General features: G+C 44.7%; 1 protein-coding gene across 1 annotated transcript in view; it reads right to left on the bottom strand.

Annotated features, from left to right (window-relative positions):
- LOC149333041 (uncharacterized) overlaps positions 1–3966 on the bottom strand; it is a 43973-nt gene extending 40007 nt beyond the window's left edge. Inside the window, exon 1 of the mRNA XM_089555966.1 lies at positions 3387–3966. The gene's annotated coding sequence lies outside the window, so the exon portion shown is untranslated. The remainder of the gene's footprint in view (positions 1–3386) is intronic.
- Positions 3967–10090: the final 6124 nt, after the last annotated feature.

The following is a 10090-nucleotide window of genomic DNA, read 5'->3' on the forward strand; positions in this document are numbered from 1 at the left end:
CTCCGTAATGTTGACTATTTCATTCGTAAACATGGGCTTGTCTTTCAAGCATTTATGAAGGCCCTCTGCGCTATGCTGCCTCGTGTGTGGTATCTTGCTGCTAAAATTTTCAACATTTTAGGCAGTGCGAGTGCAGTTCGATATACTCGACAGTATCGCATGATATCTTATCGTTTTCCTCCTTTTCTTATCAGTGGCATCAAATATCAGGAAAGAGGCATGATTTAAGATTTGATGGGGCTTAACGACCCAATGCAACTCGGGCTATTTGGGATGCATTAGTGGAGTGCTAAGAAGAAATTTCGATCTCCTGGGGTACTAGAACGCGCACTGACATCGCACATACAAGGACCTTTAGCATTTCGCCTCCACTGAAATGCGACCGCCGCGGCCGTGATGGAAGCTGTTTCTGAAAGATTCGCCAGCGGAGCACTACAACCGCTGAGCCACTGCTCTGGCTGCAAGAGGCATGTTTACGTGGCTACCTTTCTTATTTTTCAGCACATTAAAGCTGTCTGTCCCTCTCTCTGCGGCTTCTACGGGTAAGGGTCTACATCCTCGCAACGCAAAAGTGTACAAAAATAGCTCCTGCGTCAGAAGTCCAGCATTACTTTCGTCCTTTGCCCACAGCGAACAATACATAAAGCCTTAGTCAGAATCCATTAAGCCACATTGATTTCATTTCAGACTTCTACAGGAGACCTTAATATACCACATAAACCCAACAGGTTGCAAAATTTGTGGACAGGTTTTGTTTAGCTTGAGGGAAATTTAGATCTTCAAGGATACCTCATATGTCCCGCTATGTACCCGAAAAGGAAATAATTTTTCCTGGAGTACTTTGGCAGAAGCTGCATGTTCCATAAGCAGAATTTAAATCACATGCGTAGTGCATATTGGTAATTTTAGGTAGAATTACGGATAATCAAAACGAACGGTAAAGTGTCGTCGTCGTCACTGGCTTGAATAATTATTCAAGAATCGTAAAAAGGGGTGAGCGTATTACCCGGTCCCATTGGCACGACGTTCATTTACACGTCAGCTAGAGGAGTTCAACCTTCTCCCCTATATAGGCCCTGCGCCCATCTGGACGGCATTTTCAAATTCTACCTTGGAGAAATAAATGGGGCATAAGACTAATCCTTTGTCTCGCCGCTCCTTACCTCGAAAGACGTGGGTTAGATCCCGACCGCGGCGGCCGAATTTTGATGGAGGCGAAATTCTAGAGGCCCGTGTACTGTGCGATGTCAGAGCACGTTAAAGAACCCCAGGTGGTCGAAATTTCCGGAACCTTCCACTACGGCGTCCCTCATAGTCTAAGTCGCTTTGGGATGTTAAATACTAATAAATCGAACCAATAAACCCACCTTACCGAAAATGAGCTGTGGGACCCCGCAGCGAGTACAATGATGCAGCTGTTGACAAGTAACGTAGAGTGTCAGCTGATTCAGGTAGTTTTTTCTGACCAAGACATCATTAGCTCTGGTGTGAAATAATTAGGATTAGGCGACGTACAATGCTCATCTACCTGACGTGGAAGGCACGAAGTGGATACGTTTTTGTGGATACGAAGTAAGTAGCCGTTAGTTTGAAATCACCGCTATGAATGCAGTAGGTGCCACCAATATCTCTACTGCGTACATTGCTAGTATGTTGAGTCTGGTCTTGATGCGGTGCCAAAAAAACAAATATCCACGAGTATGAAGAGTCACGAGTATGAAGAGTCAACTTGAACATCACTTTTTAACACCTGTGGCATTTAGCTTCCCGAAACTCTTCGTGAAGTATGAAGGACGCCTGTGGGGATCCCAGCGGAATAATTTCAACTACCTCGAGTATACCGGCATTAACATCGCTCAGTACACGATCTTTTTTGCATTTAACCCGGATCGAAATGTGCCTGACGCTGAGTGGATTGACTAATTACATTCAAGCCACCAAGCTGTAACGTGGCAATGAGCTGTCAACGGTTAGCGCTCGCTACGACGTATTTCCAGCCCTCGAATTATTCGTCGCCGTGGTAGAGTTAGTATTATTTATTTATTTATTCATTTATTTATTTTTTCGTAATGAGGCTGAGGTGAAACTCAGCCTCATTACGAAACTTGCATGAAACATTCGTAAACTTTTGTCCATCCTCAACTAGAATATGCCACTGCTGCCTTGTCGCCACACCAGTTTTATCTAATCCAATTCTTTGAAGCAATTCAGAACCATGCAGCGCGTTTTATTTCTTACGGCTGCAACCGTTATTCCAGGGTAACGAACATGGTGTTACCTTTATCGCTAACAAGTTAACAGACATGTAGGGATATCGCACTGCTTTACTTACTTCAGAAACTAATGTACAGCCATCACCCGTAACCATTACCACTTACAAACCCAATGATCGCTTGACGTCGAGTACATAACAATCTAAGCTTCCAACGTGTTCAGTTGAACACTCGTATTTAATTCTCTTCTGCCACGGGCTATAAAACGTTGGAATAGCCTTCCGGAGTGCATTGCTATCGTACGAGGCCCACTAATATTTAAAAACGAATTGGCGACCTTTATGCGGACATGATACAGAGCACATAATGCGTTCACAATGTGCAAGTTGAATTCGCGCCGTTCCGCTGACTATTATTTAGTGTTCGTTTTTGTATCAGTATGCGACGTTTTTCTCTCATTCTTGACTAACTTCGTGCAGTCCAATGTGTATAATAGTGCTCATTTTTCTACTTTTACACTTTATACCATCTCATGTTTTGAAGTTACTCTAACCCTTCCTCTCACACTTGTGCGGAACCTGTTCGGTACTAGTATAACTAAATAAATGAATAAATAAAATGCTCGGAAGCCACGGTAGAGCTTAACTTGGTGGTCGACAGAATTCTAAGTTAAAAAAAGTACGCAAAACAAAAATTTGTTCAAGACAGACAAGTTTTCTGCCCATTTCATCGAAGAGAAATTCGGAGAGCCACACTTCTACGGACATGCTAAGGCAGTGGCTGTTCACCGCGCGATGATATTGTTTTCTTTCCAGTAGAGATCCTGCTTCGCAGTTCACAATGCTAAGATTTACAAGGCTGCTTATTTCTTTATTTCTTTGTCTGATCTCTAGAGATAGTGCCGACAAAAAAGCGACTTTACTGGCTCGTGCATGGGATATCTTTACTTACATTCTGTTTTGGAGAGCGCTAACTTAAACAACAGTCTCCAGCTCTCTCTTATGTAAGACAGCGCGTCGCTGTTTAAGAAAGGGCGTCGTATTGGCATAAATAATTCAGGACCTCTCATATCTCGGTGTTTTCACCACATAAGGCATGCACATTACGATAGGAATTCAAGCGACAAAAAAGAACAGTTTGCATTGCCATTCAAGGGAACATGACAGTACTCACCCTTTCTGCTTGAGAAATCACGGCCTAGCAGAGGAAGGCCGTTACGCCCATTTTTCACTGCTCAGCGTCGAGAGTAAGCAGGTGTCACTCGCGTCTTCAGTTGAGATGAAAAAGAACGCACACACAGAGAAAAACTACGAATTCCTGCCACCACGTTTTCAGGACCAAGAGCGAAACACACACCGGTTTCACAGTAAGTCTGGCGCAAAAAAAAAATATTTGGACGAAGATAAATCCTTTCGCTATTTATCTTAGTGGCGCGGCATTTGCGGTAGCCAACGGAAATTGTCCCATTCCGAAGCACAAGGAATCCGGAGGAAGTTTCACCCGAAACACCCAACGTACTTCCTTCGGCAACGTCCCAACAACTTCCGATGAAAGAAGCGACGACTGCGGTACAACTTTCCCGGCGCGCCGAGCCAACGCTGGGGACCCCCTCTCGAACGCAAGACACGCCCCTTCGCAATCGCAGCCCCTCCGCTGTGCCTTGCCAGTCTGTACTGCCGCTCTCGAGCGCCGCGCAAATTCCCGGTCGCTCTCCTTTGCTGCCGGGAAACTGAACTGCCGGCGGCGGGTCGCAGCCGCGAGCCCAAGAAGCGGAGTGCCGAGCGAAGACTGTAGGTGGCGCCAGGGGTTCTAAAAGGCCGGGAAGAAAGGAGCAGAAAAGATAAAAGGGGAGACGCGGGGCCGATCGAAGTTCGAGGCAGAAGCAATTTCTTGCGGCCGGATGTGCTAGACGCTATCACACGGGTAGTTCCTTGCTGCGCTGCTTAGTGCTGTACAGCGAGTTTTCCCTGCTTTCTGCCCTTTGACAAAGAAGTTTCTTTGCTCTTGTGTAAACACCGCCAAGCGGAAGAAGAGCTACCAGCAATGTGGATTAATTGAACTCGGGCGCCGTTTTCTTTTTTCCTGCTCCGATGACATACTTGGAGGCAGGTTCTTCTTATTTTAGTCCAGTGTATTGTAGGTAGGTGCTACTAACTGTCATAGACTTTCAAGACACACTTACTAAAGAACAATGCGGTACCCTTTACACATCAAAAAATCAGAACTGCGTAAGATAAAAAGTGCACTGTCTTTAGTGCCTACTCGGTAATGTCGTGAAAGAAAGAACCAGTCTAAGAGGCCTAAGAGAATAACCACTGCCTTTGCCAGAAAGGACTTAAAGCACCCCTTGGCCAATATTTTTTATAACTGCTTCATAACAACCGTTACTACACAAAAATAACCGTTACTCCCTCCCAGACTAACAGAAAGGAGACATCAGCCCTAGTATACTAAATAATTAACCTTAGTAGTGAGTTAGTAGAATAGTAGCAGAACTGCATTTGAAGTACGGGTGGGTAAAATTTAAAATAATGACGGTAATGGCTCCTTCCGAGTGCCCTCTATTTCAAGGAAGGAATTGCAGTTTGTTTTAAAGACACACCGGCATTGAATGGCACCGTTAAAACGTGCACATTTTTTGCTTATAGTGTAGAGTGTTTCCGCTTAAATCTCACTGCGGCGCGAACATTTAAAATTTTGTACAAAGGTTACCAAGCGCATACCCAGAAATTATGGACAAGGACATTTTCAGTGGGAAATTGTTTAGTAACGCTATTTTCTCATATATCGTAAGCTTCTACTCTAATATTCAATACACCGCAGGGCTCCACTCGGCAGGCTTGCATTTTTTTTTCCATTAACGTTTTTACTGCTTTCAAAGTCGTTTTCCGCTCGGTTTTATGGCAGTCTTTGCAGCTCGATGCGAGCGATGGACAAACTTTAAAGAAAGATTCTGCTACGCAACGGAATAAGTGGCGGGGATAGGGGGGTCGCGGCTCGCAAAGGACAGGGTAAATTGGAGAGGCACATGAGAGACCCTTGCCTTTCAGTAGGCGTAGTCAGGCGGATGATGATTGCAATATTTCACAGCTGCCTCAATTAAAACTGTTGTCCAAGAATCCCTGACACGTAAAAACCAATTTCGACGACTCTGTGGCTGTGGAGGCATTGGCGCCTTTACAGTAACATCTGCGAATATTGCAGTGATATCATTGGTCAAATTATCGCTGCCAAGCGGTCCTCATGCTCCATCTTATTGCTTTGAGCTGCTGCCATCACCTTTTAAACAAAAAAAACTATCTTTTCTGTGCTCTGAGTAAAATTTTAAGAAATCATAGAGGCTTCAAGTTATTGCTTGAAATGAGAAGAATCTGTGAGGCTCGTTCTAAGTGAGTGGCCCTTTGAGCGATAATCTTTCGCATAAACTTCTTGCTACTATTGCAGCATTTTCTTCAAGGTCCGCCACTACCAGCACTGCACTAACTTCGCCATTAAGGCACAAGTTTTTTCACAAATTTGCCGACAAAGGGATTCGCCTTGCTGCCGAAGCACAGCAAGCGCTGCTCACAACATCTAGGAATGCTATGAATATTCAGAGCTTCGTTAAGGAAGCTCATAGAACATCCTGTTGCTATCCGCCCGGCTGCGAAGATCGACTCGGTTCTTCCGGTAACCGACCAGAGGTTTGCAGCTCTGGGCAAAGCTCGAGGGATTTATGGCAGATGGCCCCAGCACCAAGCTTTACTGCAGTCGGTGGCGACCGAATCCGCACCTATATACCTGGGCCACCGTGGGTCCACATTCCCACGCAGATGCCTCGAGCAATGTGCGCACAGGGGCTCTTAATAGAGTGTGTGTTGCAATCACTCAGTCAATTTTTATTCGTCTGTATTTTTCATCTCCGCTCTTAAGGAGAAATTTAAATTTTGGCACATCGTGTTTCATGACTGCCGAAGCACACCTAGCTGATAGTCTGGGCGACTTGGTATGACGCATTCCTGAAAATGTGTCATACCACTACAAGCTACAAGGGCTAGATAAATGCGACAAAAGAGCGTTATACCGTTATACCATACCTGTGGTGGATGTCCTAGCTATGCTCTCCTTTTAGTAAAAAAAAAAATAAAAGTTTTAACCACACAATCATTAATTTCTTTGGGCACACCTGTGCGCTTAGCACGTGTAACTTGAAGCGATGTTGAGGTTGTGGTCTGCATTTCGAAAGTAAGACATACAAATTGTTCTCGAAACCTACTCCAAAAAGTAGGCCATGGGAGTACTACTTGATGAAGCTGTCGAAAGTACCGTGGTGTTTAGTTCCAAATGCGACAAGCACCGCTAAACTACCCTTGAAATTTGTGAGACAGGCCGAACGTGTTGTGCACATAAGTCGATGAGTTGATCGGTTTTAGGCTCGGAGAGATGGTACCAGCGCTGGCGGACGAAAAGTTGACTGCAATTCTTTTCAGGGCGGCTTTTAACCTTTTAGTGAAAAGGCAATAGGGCATGAGTACGTACGTCAAAATGCTCTTCGCATTTCGACGTCCTCTGTAGAGCTGGCATAACAATATCTCGCGCTCTAGAAATAGGACTAGCTATAGAGGTTTTCTCCTGGGGCGTCCGCTCGATATTTCGATTGTCTCCCGTTTTATATCTACGAGGAGCGTATCCGGATGGACCGATCCGAATAGAAAAGTCATTTTAATACCGTAGGCGGACTCTCTGAAAGGAAACGTAATATGGTAAACGTATTCATCCCTGAGGGCAAATAGAAGTTTTCCTCCTCCTTATTACTTGTTTCAGTGACTCGGTACTGTGTTTCCGCAGTCTTGATGTGCGAAAGTTTATGCCGATTCACTTCAACAATTGTCCTCTCTCTTTTGTTCCTGTGTTCATCATCGTTGATAGAAGTCTTCTGGTACATTGGGGCCTCTTTTCCTGCTGTTAATTTTGTGTATTCCTCTATTACCTAAATTTAGAGGCCGCCCTGTCCGCTCCTTTTGTATAATGGCGTCCTTTATGCGTATATTGATCGAATGTTGCAAAAGTGGAATTATCAAGTAGACATCTTTCTTTAGAATTTAGAATAAAGATTTTATTCTCTCTTAGAGCCTGGATTTACGGCTACGGTCATTAATAGCTGATAGAATGTGGTGAAAACCGCCGCTTCAAAAAAGAAAAAACTATGCATCATGAGCTCTGTGAAGAAAAAGAAACATACGCGGCTGTCGCGTACTTGTAACGTAATGAGTTATGCACGAGCGTCGTGAACAATCGCGTCGCGAAACAAATAACAAAACCCGCAAGCAGTCGTCAAATATGTCGGTAATGGCTCCTGGCAAATCGTTTGCCATAGAGTGCTCCCATCTTCTCCGAGGAGCTGCGTATAACAGCAGCTAACAACCAACGTCGGACATGTTGTCCCGCAAAATGCCAGAGCTTGCCCTTCTGCAGGCAATCCTTCAACTTAGACCGACCAAGTCTATCGCTCCTGTCAGCCACAAAGCCACTCTCTAGCTTTCAAATAACAGGCCTGGATGGTTGGCCGGCCCCCGGACGTTCGCTCGCGTTTCACAACGCTTCCTCCGCAGAACTTTTTTTCCCACTCTACTTCATCCTTTAAGATTGACGGAACGCGAAGCCATCCTATCAATCACGCCCCCTGGCAGGCCCAAATGGAGAGGCCGCCGACGGTAAAACGGAATGGCTAGATAATGTCGAATGAAATGTTCTCTCACCGTGGCATTTTTGGAGTCACAATGGAAGGTTGTGCCCGCTTGGCATAGAAAGACGTATGTTGTCATAGTGCGCGAGACACGCATTATTCTGGCGAACCGCTTACTCTGGGCATGGCAGCACTCTAATGGACTTCGATTGCACCATTCTGACTGAGCGCATTTTGTATCCAAGTGGTTCACGTCGGCTACATTTATTGACTCGCTGCAGTCAAGAACATAAACGGTGCTGTCTAAACACTTGCTTGGTTTTCGATTTGATGTGTGCTGGCTGCATTTACCAGTGCCGCCCGGCTCAATACGGCTGTTGTGGGCTTGAGATATAAAGTATGATTATTGTGAAATCAGGCAAACGTGAGTGTTCATTTTATTTCGGATTACAACGTTGCTGGCTCCAAGCGACTCGTAAGTGAAGTCATCATATTCCACAACGCGGTGCTTCTACGTTTCATAACCGTGTGGAACACAGCATTACTGCCAGTACTTACGGTTGAGAACTCGTCATTCTTAATGCTCTTATCGGAAACATTAATTTACTCACTGCAATCAATACCACTTGAAAAGTCACAAGGGGAGTCATTGTTGTTACTACTGATGCAGTGGTCTGTCGTTAATTCAAGATGAATTGTTAAAAACTTCTCTGTATCCGAGCTGAAGCATTTTATTGTCAAAGTATATTTTATCCAAAAGCCTCCGCTTATAAATAACTCTGCATAATTAGATTGAAGTCAAATTACAATTTCCATAAATTTTCAATCGCCTGCAGGTTCAAGTCTTCGAGAGTGTTAGTACTGGAAGTAAAGTGGACGACAAGCGTTTTTTATTTCTGTTTTCGAGAAACTGCACAACGAAAAACTGCGCTTTCCCAATGCCGCCCGGGTAGACGGGAATATCGATTGTTCTTCCGAAAGCGCTCTATCTGTCCTCGACTTTCTCTCGAGACGCGGCAAGAGTCGTGAACTTTAACGCAGGCCCCCGGGGAACACCGTCGAAAACAAGGAGCTAAACGGTTTGTTGCGAAAGTCAGCGCATAGATGCTGTGTGCCGGCTCTGCCATCCTTCTGAACGGAAAAGTTCATGCGTCTCGAAACTTGGCTTTCATCGCCTGGAGCGCCGAACTCGAAGGAACTCTTCGTCACAGCGCGTGAGGCGAATACGTTGCTCGGTAGCAACAAGCTCGACAAGTAGAAAAAAAGCCAGGCTTGAAATGGTAGGAGCAACGTCCTGACGTCCATCAGCATAATTGGCGCAACGGTCTATAAGCGAGAGCCGTCTAAGGCTGCACCATCGCGAAGTTAAATACGACTCTATAAGCAGACACGATAATGGAGAGTTTTTAGATAATGAAACCTTCTCTAAAGGAGTCCAAAAACATAAAATCCTCTCAGGAGACAAGTTCAATGATAGCATAAGCATGACTAATACACATACGACGAGTGACGCACACAAAAAAGGCTATCATTCAATTGCAGCAGCTGTAACGACTGTGATCTGCTCCCCCCCCCCCCCTCCCCAAATATTGACGGTGCTGAATCTTGTCCGCTACACTCCAGAAATCCAAAAGAACCTTAACCACCTGCGTACTAACCGTGTGCGAAAAGAGGTTAGCCATGAAGAAGAGACTTCCTGTCATAGTCAGCCAAGACAGCAAAACCGCTGAGAGTTGAATTCTCTTTCTACTTTAACAAAGATAATTCTCATAAGCCAGGGCTACTCAATGTTTAAAATACACCAACAAATATGCCTTTTGTAAACCTTCATCGGTGGATAGAGTTTAACTTTCAAATAACGCGAAGTCAGCAAATAAAAAGGATGATAACTTGCGTGACATATCTAGTCGAAAAAAATAAGATTATGAATGAAGATAGCAGCGTTCATACATGTTTTCTGTGTGCGCACTGAAACGAAACGCAAAATTTCGCGTAAATTTGTTTTAGCGAAAAGTGCAAATTTATTCAAGACGTCACGTAGAGCTAGTTTATGTGGGCGTGACAATCGGCAAGTGCAAAAAAGAAAGAGTGATTGCAGAAGTTTTAGGCCTATTTGCATTCTGATGTAGGCTTCACAGGTATCAATGCAATCATCCTCAACGCCCCTTCCTCCAAACAACCTCGAAGCAAGACTTTGCATTCAACATACTGT

This window comes from Amblyomma mixtum, chromosome 8, assembly GCF_055824585.1.
Source record: "Amblyomma mixtum isolate Tamu chromosome 8, ASM5582458v1, whole genome shotgun sequence".
NCBI lineage: Eukaryota > Metazoa > Arthropoda > Arachnida > Ixodida > Ixodidae > Amblyomma > Amblyomma mixtum.